The sequence below is a fragment of the Halichoerus grypus genome, chromosome 3 (genome assembly GCF_964656455.1).
Source record: "Halichoerus grypus chromosome 3, mHalGry1.hap1.1, whole genome shotgun sequence".
NCBI lineage: Eukaryota > Metazoa > Chordata > Mammalia > Carnivora > Phocidae > Halichoerus > Halichoerus grypus.
The window spans coordinates 130,845,617-130,857,888 of NC_135714.1; positions in this window are offsets into that span (position 1 = coordinate 130,845,617).

Here is a 12,272-nt window from a genome sequence, read left to right on the forward strand (position 1 = left end):
GCTCTCTCTCTCAAATAAATAAATCTTTAAAAAAATTTTTAAAAAAAGTAGATGATGTCCTGGTGAGTTGCTGTCTGCCCCGTGGACACGGAGAGCCTGGTTTTGCCTCTTATAAGCTGGTTGGGCCACTGGACCCCTTCCTATAACTTCAACCTGTTATACCAGGGCTTACTGACATCAAAAAAGAAGACTATTTTCACAGTGGATCTCAAGTAGTTTTCTTTTTACCCTTTTATTTTATGGCTTTCACAAGGAACCTGTGTTCCAGTCCCCCTAAAGACACATGTTGAGTTTAAAGGGACCACAGTTGTTCCAAATTGTTCTTTCAAAATTCTGCTTCTTTATGTATTATGGTGGGAGGTCCCAGAATAGTTTGTTGGAACTATCAACTCAGCCCTTCAAGGTGTACAAATTCACCAGCTTCTGCCTTAAGGGTACAATATCCTACCTCCTCCCATCTGGCGATGATGATATTTTGCAATTTCACAGAATTTTCCATTGAAACTTAAACTTTATTCTCAATTCCTACACTTTTTTTTTTTTTTTTTTTTAGTAAGCTCTATGTCCAGTTTGGGGCTGGATTCACGTTCCAGTCTTGCCCCCAGCGAAAAAGTGAGGAGTTGTTTTGTTTTGTTTTGTTTTTTGGTATGTATCTTCAAACACATATAAGCATCAAACATATAAACCAAGTTAGAATAAGGGACTGGCCAAGGGTATGACTGAAGGTGCTTCTCTGTCTGAAGATCCAAATCACACCAACTCCTCAGGATCCTATAAGGCTCTCCTCCTAACCGGGCGCTGGGCTCAGAATACATTTTCTGCATCACTTGCCCAGGAGAAAAGCACCTGCATTTCCTGACAGAGGTTCAGAGAGGGGCCCAACCCAGGGAACAGCCCATCTGAGTCCTGTTTTTTTTTTTTTTTTGAAGATTTTATTTATTTGAGAGAGAAAGAGCACGAGAGAGCAAGGGGAGGAGCAAGAATCTCAAGCAGACTCCACTAGCTGAGCGTGGAGCCCGACGCCAGGCTTGATCTCACAACCCTAAAATCATGACCTGAGTCAAAACCAAGAGTCGGACGCTTTACCAACTGAGCCACCCAGGCATCCAACTCACTAAGTACTTCTTAAAATTATTTGGGATGTGAACACACACAAAAATGGAGGACAGTGGATTGGCGGGGTCACTCTACTCAGTGTCTATGGAATAATCTTGCATAGCTTGGACTAAATCTGTGGCAGAGTTGAAAATAACACAGAGCAGGCTCTCCTTGGGTGGGGGGAGTTCATCTGCAAATATCTTCCAGTAAAGTGCCTCATGGCTCACTGGATCACCTCAGTGAAGACAAAAGTGACATTCTTGTAGTTGAAGAAAATGGCTTTTCTGTCTTCCAGGCCACAGCTCTGCAATGAAGCTTTGGCTTCCTGGTGGGTAGGTAGGACAATTGGGCCCCACCACAGGAGAGGTCACAGCCACAGGCAGCGCTCACAGGCCAGTCATTCATGGGCCCTCGACCCAGGGCCCACCAGGACCCTGGCACAACCTGACCATCACCCTGTGGAATGAAGGTGTCTGGGTCTTTCAATGAAGATCTGCTTGAGGTCCGAATTGATGCATTCATGCCAGGCCTTTGGAATCAGGCCTGGAGTTTGCCCCCAGCCTCCTTAGAAACACTCAAGGGCTGAGTCATAGCTGATGAGATTCCCTGAGTCTGCTTGCCAATTAGATGATGAGGAGTTGAGAATGCACTTTCCCAGAGCAACTGTGTCATGCACTATGGGTAGTGCAACTCATGAAAAACCTATTTAACTCATCCATGGGTGGACCATGGCATTGACGTTTCTATACAAGAAATCTCACTTGTAGTGGAGTTCCTCCAGGAAAATGAAATGCCAGGGTGCTAGGAACATCCCTCCCCAGCTTTGCGGCAGCAAGCAGAGGTTAAGGCCTAGCAACTTGAGGGCACCAGGAATGTTCACTTTTCACTGCTGCAGAAGAAAAGTCCTCTCCACTCCAGAGGTCAGACACAGAGGCTCCCATCTCCCAGGTGACTCCAGTAAATGTGAGCCATCTCTGTATTGGAGACTACCTTTTGTTTGTTCTTCCCAATAGAGAGCACACGTGTTCAACTTCTGCTTTCAATTTTCCAGGAGGGAGGCTGGATTCAACCACACGCCCTTGCCTTCTGATAACCAACGGGAAGGTGGCAGGGATTGTGGGGAGGTCGCCTGTGTGGCTAAGGACAGTGGGTAGCTGGGCAAGTGGGTCATTCAGGGAGGGCCAGATGTTTGCTGCGGGTGGTGAACTCTGCAGTGTCTCCCGACCCCTGAAAGTATCTGAGAGGCCGGTGGCACACAGCCTCCCACAGTGTGGAGTGCTCCAGGGTGCAAGAGAATCCCTGGGGCTGGTGGGTGATTCCTGTCCCCACCCTAGACCTATACCAAGTCACAATCTTTCTGGTGGGGCCCCCAAAGTTGCATTTTAACTCCCCAGGGATCCATTTTTCACCCTGCTGTTGAGAACCAGTGGGCTGGAGAGAAGCCAGAGACTGGGGTCCTGATTAGGAGCCGATGGGCTGTTCCCTGGGTTGGGCCCCTCTCCGAGCCTCTGTCAGGAAATGCAGGTGCTTTTCTCCTGGGCAAGTGATGCAGAAAATGTATTCTGAGCTCAGCACCCGGTTAGGAGGAGAGCCTTATAGGATCCTGAGGAGTTGGTGTGATTTGGATCTTCAGTCAGAGAAGCACCTTCAATCATACCCTTGGCCATTCCTTTGAGTCTGGAGCTCTCAGTGATGCAATATCAGAGCTTCTGGAACAATGGCTCCAGAGGAACATAGGAAGTGACACTTCACTCAAGTCTTGCAATGGCTGCCCCTTAGGAAGATTATAATTCAGTGTCTGTGAAGCAATTAGCGAATACATGCTGAATAATACCACACCCATGTGAGTCCCCACAGTGAGATTTTGTCAGCAAACATGCTCTTTGGAATCCTGTTCTTCTTGGGTTCTGGAGCTTTCCACAGCCTTCATGAGCGTCACTTCAGCTCAGCTCTTGGGAGCTGTGCCCAGTGGCCGCAGTTGCTTCTCGCTGTGCGCTGGGGCCGGGCAGGCCAGCGTCTGTGCTGACCTCCCCGGTCAGGAAGGCGGTGGGGGGGCAGCTCTCCAGGGTGCTGACTCAGTGCGGGTGGGAGCCTGGCGCACACAGGCCGTCTCCAGAATGCAAGCAGAAGAAGGGGCGTGGGAAAATAGTCCCCCACCCTGTTTTAGAGTGGGGAAGCTCTCCCTGGAAGGAGGACCGGGCCCTGGTTCCTTCCAAAGCAGTGAGTCCAGAATAAGCTACCTCTCGCCTTTTCTTGCTATAAACAGCTCCCCGTCAGCCTGAGACATTAGCTGGGAGAATCTGGACAGCCTTGCCACTTTCAGGGATAGCCACTTCGCCAGTTCGGGCAGATGCACTAGAGGAGTCTGAGCTGTATTTGGATTAAAACGATGGTTCAGCACTGGAAGTTGCCCCAGCAGAAAGAACAGTACCTCCATTCAGCTGTGGCTGAGCGGAGAGACGTCAGCCTCGCTGGTCAGCTGTATTTTCTTCTTTCCCAGGGCATCAGTACTTCCCACCTGCTGATTCATCCCCAGGGAGGAGAAAGAAGAGGTGGGCTGCCTTCAGGGCAGGCTTCTTGCCACTGCTGAGACAGACAGCAAAATGGCCTCCCCGCCCCCACAGGGCCTCCTACTCCCAAGGTCAGATTTGACTCCGGTACAATAGAAAGAAGTCACTAGATAAGCACCTGGCTCAGTTGCCTGATGCTCTCAGCCCTTTCCCAAGCCCCTGTTTTCCTCAACCAGCTCATAACGGACTAAAGTCTGGCTAGTACTTTTCTCCCCAGAAGCTCACAGCTTTGCAGACTTACTCACCACACACCCACCATCCCTGTGACCCAGTGGGAGGCGAAACTTGTCATTCCCACGTTTTGGTGGAGGAATTCATTCTGGCAGAGATGAAAGGGGAGTGTGCAAGTCAGTGGTCTCACATGGCTACCCGAAGCCCCATCTTTGGCCACATTCATGGAATGATAGCACCCAGCATGAGGTCCACCTTGTCGGTCCACATCTGGACCCTGTCCCCAGCCCTGGGACACCTTTCAGGAGGAACCTTGATGAGCTGGAGGATGACAGAGGAGAATGACTGGGACAGCCAAGGGTTGGGCACCATGCTCGAGGATGAGCCACCGAGACTGTTTAAACTGAAAAAGGATAATAAGGATCTGGTAGTGGGGTCCACCTCCCTGGGCTGGAGGCCCTCCACGTCCCTTCCACCTGGAAGACTTCAAATCTCTGAAATGGCTGCCCCAGACTCAGTGGCTGAGTAGATCCAGGGGCACTTAAGAGGGGCACCACTGCCCAGCGCCCCTCCCTCACTGGCATGTCTCCGCATCTGCCCACGCTTGGGTTGAAGAGGTAAAGGTGTGGTCCTCAGGGACTCCCAGTTGAAGGCCCCTGGGAGGGTGCAGTGAGCTTCTGGAAGAAGAGGGTCCTTAGATGCTGGAAAAGGGACAAAAACAAAGATAAAGACATGTTGAGTGCTGCAGGCACTAGGTCTGTGTTTGACATTGAGAGGAATGGGAACCTCATGGCCACCCCGATTAGGCCTGTTGGACGGCAGCTCCCCCTGAGGGGGCCAAAGCCCCACGACAGGGCTGTCTGCATCTGCCCTGGACGCCCCTAAGCCACACCCTTGGGCACGGAGAGCCGACAGAAGCAGCCCCCAGACATTTCAAGCATGACCCCCCATCTGATTTGTGAAGGGCCCTGGATCATTTCTGGGGATGCTGGGGAGACAGACGTGGCGGGGTGCCTGCCCTCTGCTGGCAGCTAGGCCATGGCCTGCTCTGCTATTTAACGGCTGTGTGACCTTGGGCCGATCGCTTAACGTCCATGCTTGAGAATCATAGCCTTGCGTAGCTTCAGAGCAGCCGATAAATAGCTCAATACGGTAAGACAGTCTAAGTGTTTGCCATTATCACTGTTCTAGGTCAGAGCCCACACCTGGCAACCGCTCAGGGCCTCCAGCGAGGTGGGCTGGCCCACCCAGAAGGCTTCAGAGACCCTGTGAGTCAGGCGGCGGGGCCCGCACGTTCCACAGCAGCCTGCTGACTTGGGGCAGTGCGTCCTCACCTGGACTCTGTCCCTATCTGGCTGAGTGACCTTGGGCAGGTCCCTAACCCCAGGTTTGCCTCTCTTTCTGCTTCCTCCTCCAGTAGAGTGAGCAAGGCAGGGCTCCAGGACGCCTGACAGAACCTCAATAGCCAGGTTGTATCTGATTTATTGGATCTATAAAATGCATTCGCTTCCAAGGCCCATGACTTCATCTTTGAGGCCAAAGTCTTCAGGAGATTCCCTCCCACCTGGGACTCCTGGTGTCCCTTCTCTGGGAAAACGTCTGCCCGATGCTCACATGGAGGAGAGGTGCTCTCCACATCACGGCAGGCAGGTGTTGGTTCAGGGAGAGGCCAAGGGAACACACTCTCTGGAGTCTCCTTCAGGCAACAAAGCCCAATGGAAGCATGAGGAGCAAGAGGCTCTCTCTCCACAGCCCAGCACACTCCTTCCTGACTCTGCCGTAGGATCACCTGCTGCCCTGTGGCCACCTGGGAGGGTGTGTCCTCCCCCCGCATAAAACCTGCTGCCCTGGTTGCCAAGAAGGCAGGGCAGAAAGGAGAAAACCATCCAGTGCCCCCGTGTCAGCAGACACTGGCGGGAAGGAGACCACCAGACGCTGGGGAAAGAGCAGAGGCCTGGAATTCATGAGACCTCCTCATCCTGCTCCAGATGACCCTGGGCCAGTTGTATGTCCTCTCTAAATGTCTGTCTCCTTATTCCTCTAGAGAAGGCGGGGTCCATGCCCTCCAAGTTCCCATCAGGGCTCACGTTCCTCGATTCTAGTATACGGTTCTTGCGAGAGCGTGAGGGACGCTGGGGCCGCAGTGTAGCCCACCCCTCTGCTCCACTGGCTCACATCACACACAAGTGGCCTCACCCATCTCCTCAGAAGGGGCTCAAAGAGCGCCCCCATTGCTGGTCTTTGTGGTTGCCCCCCTCAGGGCCTTCCTAGGGACCTGTGAAGGCTGACAGGGGAGTGTGGGCTTTGGTTCTGGACAACCCTGATTCAAATCCCGACTCTGCTATTCCTAACCGGGTTACCTTGGCAAAGCCACTTACCGTCTGAGGCTCAGTTTCTCCTCTGTAAAATGGGAGACATGGGGAAAATGCTCTTTTGGGGTTGTCATTAACATGGGAAGTATATCCTGGTGCATAGACGGTGCTCAATAAATGGTTAACTGGGATTAGTAGGGAAGTCTATTTTGTGGCTACGCCGTGTATGCCTAGCGACAATTGCCTGGGGCTCTGTGCTCTGGTGGGCACACGTGTGAAAAATGGTGGGTCGTCCAACATGCTTATCTTTCCTCGTAGAGATGACGCAACCACGGGATAAGAGAACTATGGCTTATCATCTGGCTTCAAAGGAATTTCTAAAAGAGAAATTATTAAGAGTGACTTGAGCGTACCAGCCCATCGCTTTCCGCACACGCCTCAGTGTTTGGCTGTTTCCCACAACCGAATGCATCTTTGAGGCTCTGAGGTTTGTCACCGTTGAGGCCTCTTGGAGGACAGGGCCAGGAGCTTGTCGCAGGCACCTACATCACCTCTCAAACCTGTGCGCCCTCCCAGCAGGGCCCAGGTGGCTCAGCAAAGAGCTGCAGCCGATGGGCATGATGCCCGCAGAGGTCAGATGGTGCAGGGAAGCTGGGAGCCTGCCAGGGGCTCTGGCTGAAAGGTCGGGTTTCTGCTGACTTATTGTAGGACTCTGTGACTAAGCAAGTCAGCTGTGCCTCGGCAGCCACCATGGATGAGAACATTGGCTGTCACCCGCCTATCTCACGAGAGAACAATGGGGTCAAGGGAACTAATACTTGAAAAGGACTTTAATGAACCACCACACGATTTCTCATCTGCTGACACCAACTGCCCCTGATGCTGATGGGGTTAAAACAGGGGACGCACAAGTCACTTATGCTGTTAGAAGTCAGCACAGTGGCAACCCTTGGGAGGGTGGGCAGTGACCCGGAAGGGACATGCAGGGCTTCTATGGTCTGGGAATATTCTGTAATCTGATCAAGGTATTGATTATATGGGTATGTGGAATTTGTGAAAACTCATCCTTTTAATAGACGCAGTTTTCCCTGTGTATATATATTATGCTTTCATAATTAAAAACTGGGCCATGCAGGATTTGGGGGTATTAGTGACAGAAGCCCATCTCAAAGGCTGCTCCTTGGAGAGGCTCTCTGAGACCTAGTGTTCACGCCCCTCTCTCAGGAAAGTTACTGTCATAAACCTCCACCAACCGCCCACGTTGCCACCTTGTTCAATCTTCTTGCTAGCACTTTTATGGGTCTGTGGGTTCCAGCAAAGCTGTCGACATCCACACACTGTACCCACACTGTGCAGGGGCTTCTGGACATGCCACGGGCGGAGCAGGCTGTGGGAAAGACGAGGCCTTTAAAGATGCGCCCACCCTCCGCACGGCAGTGACGTCATTTCCTGCAAACGCGATGCGCTCCCATAAACGCACCGTCCAGGTTCTGCACTTACCTGCCCAGGTGAGTCGATGAGCTCATCTGTGCTTTGAGGCAGTTGTCCTGGAAAGAGAAAAAACACGAAACAACAAAGTAAAGCAGAACGTGAGCCTCCCAGCTCCCAGGGAGGTTTTCACCTTGAACTCTACTCAGGAAGGGCCAGTTAACACCAGTGCATGACTTCAGACAGGGCGCCCGTGTGCTAAGATAAACACGGCCAAGCCCTTTACACAAACACTGTGGGGAGGCTGGGCTGAGCGGTCAGAAAATGCAACCAGACAGAGAGTGGGACACAGAGTACTGGCCAGGGGCTTGAATCTGCGTCTGTCTTCATCTTGACACCTGGGAGCTGTGCAACTAGAACAACTAACATGCCCTCTCTGGGCCTTGGGTTAACCTTAAAGTGGGAATTTGGTTGGAATAATTCCTATTACCCCTGAAAAAGATGGAATGCAATCACCATGCCCACATAAAATGTCCTGAGTCAGGGTTTTACTGGTTGGTTTGTGGTTGGTTTTGTATTGTCTTTTGTTGTTGTTGTTGTTGTTAGAGATTTTATTTATTTATTTGACAGAGAAAGAGACAGCGAGAGAGGGAACACAAACAGGGGGAGTGGGAGAGGGAGAAGCAGGCTTCCCACGGAGCAGGGAACCCGAGGCGGGGCTCGATCCCAGGATCCTGGGACCATGACCTGAGCCGAAGGCAGTTGCTTAACCGACTGAGCCACCCAGGCACCCCGGTTTTGTATTGTCTTGTTCTGTGTTGGGCCACAGGAGCAGAGAATAAAACTAATCATACTCAGTTCTTGGCACACAATTATCATCCGTCTGTGCAAAGCCCTTTTGTGCTGGACACTATTTTATTTCCCCTCATCTCTACTCTCCACTTTCAATCCCCCTCTCATCAGTAGGCACCCACCCTAATGCACTTGATATCTGTTCTTAGATGTGTGTGTATGTGTGTGTGTGTATCTATAGGTCTATAGATAGACATATCCCTGTAAAACATGTAGCATTGTTTTGGATGTGTATTTTTAATTTACGTAATTTATAGTGTTACTATGAATCCCGTTCTGTGTCTTCACTCTCCACACTGTTTTTATGATCGCTCCATGTTGCTGGGTGTACATGTAGCTTGTTAATTCTTGCTGATGCACAGACATTGTTCTCCTTTCCCCTGTTGATGGACACCGATGTTACTCTCACGTCCTGTTACCCCCCACGGCACCACAGCGAACATTTTCACACACATCTACTTAAGGAGCCCAGAGAGAGTTTCTCAGGACCTGCCGCCTCATGCTGTCTATGTAATAGTCGCCGAGCCCAGGGGTGGGGACAGAGCAGACAGCTGCACGGTGCTGGAGAGGCGGAGCCCAGGAAGAGCCTGCTGAAGGAGAACATGGCTTGGCTGCCTTGTCTGGCGCGGGCTCTAGATTCCGTTCTCTGGGGAAGGCACATCCTTCTTTGATTGGCTCCAGTTTTGAGAGCCACGTAACCCCTTCCTTCATAGCCGGCGCAGTGGTTTGGATTCAGTGCGATTTAATTTACTAGTTGATTGTCTTCTCTCATCCTAGACTACAAGTTCTTCAAGGGCAGGCCTGGTGCTTTTCCCACCCGTGGTTGTAAGCTGCCCCATGCCTGCGACAGAGTGACGCAATAGGTGCCCAGCAGACAGCTGTCCGATTTACAGATCAGGGAGGGAACTTGGGCTGGAAGGAATAGGAATGAAGCCTGGCAAGGCTGGGACTGAGGTGCAAAATTTAAAAAGACCTTGTGTCAACTCTACTCAAATAAAAAAATTAAATTAAACTTAGGGGAGCCCGGCTGGTTCAGTCAGTAGAGCAGGCGACTTTTGATGTCAGGGTTTGAGCCCCACATTGGGTGTAGAGATGACTTAAAAAGAAACTTCAAAAAAATTAAATTGAAATTAAAAAATTTAAGAAGGCCTCATCCTTAGCTGCTGAACTGCATGCACAAGATCCAAGATTAAGGGTCTCCCTTGCCTTATTCTAGAGCCCACTCTGACCTCGGATATTTTTTTTTAATTGATTTTATTTATTTATATAATTGAGAGAGAGAGAGCATGAGCAGAGGGAGAGTCAGGTGGAGAGAGAGACTCTCAGGCGGATTCCCCGCTGAGCACAGAGCCTGACCACGCAGGGTTCGATCCCATGACCCTAAGATCCTGACCTGAGCTGAAATCAAAAGTCAGATGCTCGACCAACTGAGCCACCCAGGCGCCCTTGACTTCAGATATTTTTGCCTTAGAAACGCTTTTGACCATTGAGGGGCTCCTGGGTGGCTCAGTTGGTTAAGGTCTGCCTTCGGCTCAGGTCATGATCTCAGGATCCTGGGATGGAGCCCTGCATCGGGCTCCCTGCTCGGCGGGAAGCCTGCTTCTCCCTCTCTCACTCCCTCTGCTTGTGTTCCTTCTCTCGCTGTGTGTGTGTCTCTCTCTGTCAAATAAATAAATAAAATCTTTAAAAAAAAGAAAAGGAAAAGAAAAGCTTTTGGCCTCCAACTTAGCATCTGATGTAGGACCCTTCTCTCCCCCTTCTGTCTTTCCTTTCCCTGTGTGCCTGACCCAGTGCTAGGATCTAGCCTAGAGAAATTGTGAAGGTCACTGCCCAGTAGGGGAGGGAACATGAAAATAATCATCATAATGCAGAGAGGTAAGTCTGAATAAAAGATCAAGTCCCCACCTAGAACATCGGAGGGAGAAAAGGATGGGTGGTTAACTCATGGAGGAGGTGATGGTTGGGGTGGAATTTTTGTCAGGAAGGCAGGAGGTGAAGGGCGTCTGAGCAGGGGCCCTGGATGCAAACGCCTGAGTCAGAACAACGCAGCATGGTCAGGGGCTTGTGCCTGTGTTTCCGGAGCTCGAAATTCAAGGCGAGGAGGCCAAGTGGTGAGACTGGGGAGCAGGGAGGTGAGGCTGCAGGAAGAAGGGAGACCAAGGAGGTATGAAGCAGGGTACAGCTCAGGGAGGCCACATGGATTGTATCCTGGGGGACAACAATTTATCAAAGAATTGTAAGCAGGAGAGAGGCAGGACTAAATCTGCACTTTAGAAGACCACACATTTGCACCACTAAACATGTGTCCCTGGGGGTCCAGAGAAGAGCCGAGGCATCTGAGGAGCCAGCAGGTAGGGTCTCACTGGGGTAAACGGAAAGAGCCAGAGAAATGCCTCCCTGATGGAATAGGGGTCCCCAGCCCCATAAAGCAAAGCAGGTCAGCAAAGTTGTTTTCCAGAAGCCAGAAAGGCCACTGGGCAAACTTCAGTCTTGCCCAGATGATGAAGGACATGTCCCTGCCCCACCTAGACCCTAGGAAAGGCCTTCCAGTCTCCCTGGTTGTCCCCATTCTGAGCAGGGAGGGGACGTGGCTGACACCTCTCCCCACATGGCCCCAGGCAGGGGCAGCTAGCTCCCTGGTGCTGGGAGGGCGCTTTCTCTTTATCCCTCACAGGCCATGATGGGAGGCTGTTTCTTTCCTCTCTCCTGAAACAGAAACCTAAAAAGCAGCCTTTTAAATCAGTAGGACCATCCTGACGCTGCCATACTGAGGAAGCCTCATTACCTGAGAGAGAAATAATTACCTTTCTGCTGAAGAGAACTTCTCATTTCCTCTCCACCCATTTCCCAAACTGGACTTTCAGGCTCGGCTGCTCTCTGGGAAAGTTTTTGGGGGTGTCCTTGCCTTTAGGCCTTTATTCTCCTCTTCTCACAGCCGAACCACCCCCCTCCCCCCAACAGCTCCCGTCGGTTGGCTTGTTCCCTTTGAATCTCTTCTTTGTCCCCTGACCTCAGATCCCTTGCCAGGTGGCCAAGGTGAAAACCGGTGCAGCCTCCGCGGTCCTCCTTCCCTGCTGCCCCCCAGCTTCCAGAAGCGACAGCAGCATCAGGAGCAGGCAATGCCCTGCCAGATCCCCTCTAAGGGCCGTGAAATCCGGCCGACCAGGAAAACCCCAGGCTACAGCCAGCGTCCTGGCAGAAGCGAGCTCCCCACACTTAGAAATGGTGCCAAAATTGGTCTGTAATGTCGTTTCAACAGCGGTGACACTCACTTCCCTCTTGCAGCCCTCTAGCACCTTCAGGCCTGTCCTGAAGGAAGTCCGAGCTTCCTCAGCCTCTTAATGCGCCCAGGACTCCGGGACGTGTCCCAGCTTGGTTACAGGGACACACAGCGGCGGCTCCCCTCCCCTCCCCTCAAAATCACCAGGGAGCTGATTTTTAACAATAGAACTATCATAAACTCGGGTTTGTTTTTGTTCAAGGAGGTTGTACACCCAACGTGGGGCTTGAACTCATGACCCCGGGATCCAGCGTCATCCGCTCTACTGACTGAGCCAGCCAAGCGCCCCTCAGTTTTGTTTTTGTTTTTTTACCGAAAGTTCAGCGGTGACACCTATGCTGATCCCAGTTCTTTTCTTCCTCCTCCTCTTCTCCCTCACTTCCTGCTCTACCTGGCCGTAGGTGGACCTCAGAAAGGCTCAGGAAGTTGCCAACGTCAGCAGAAGTTCTCCAGGGGGACTCCGTGCGACCAACCGAGGTCTGCAAAGTGCCACCCTATCACGTATTGTGAGCGCACTGTTTGCACTAGGAGCGGGCCAGGTCATTTAGATGCTAAATCCAG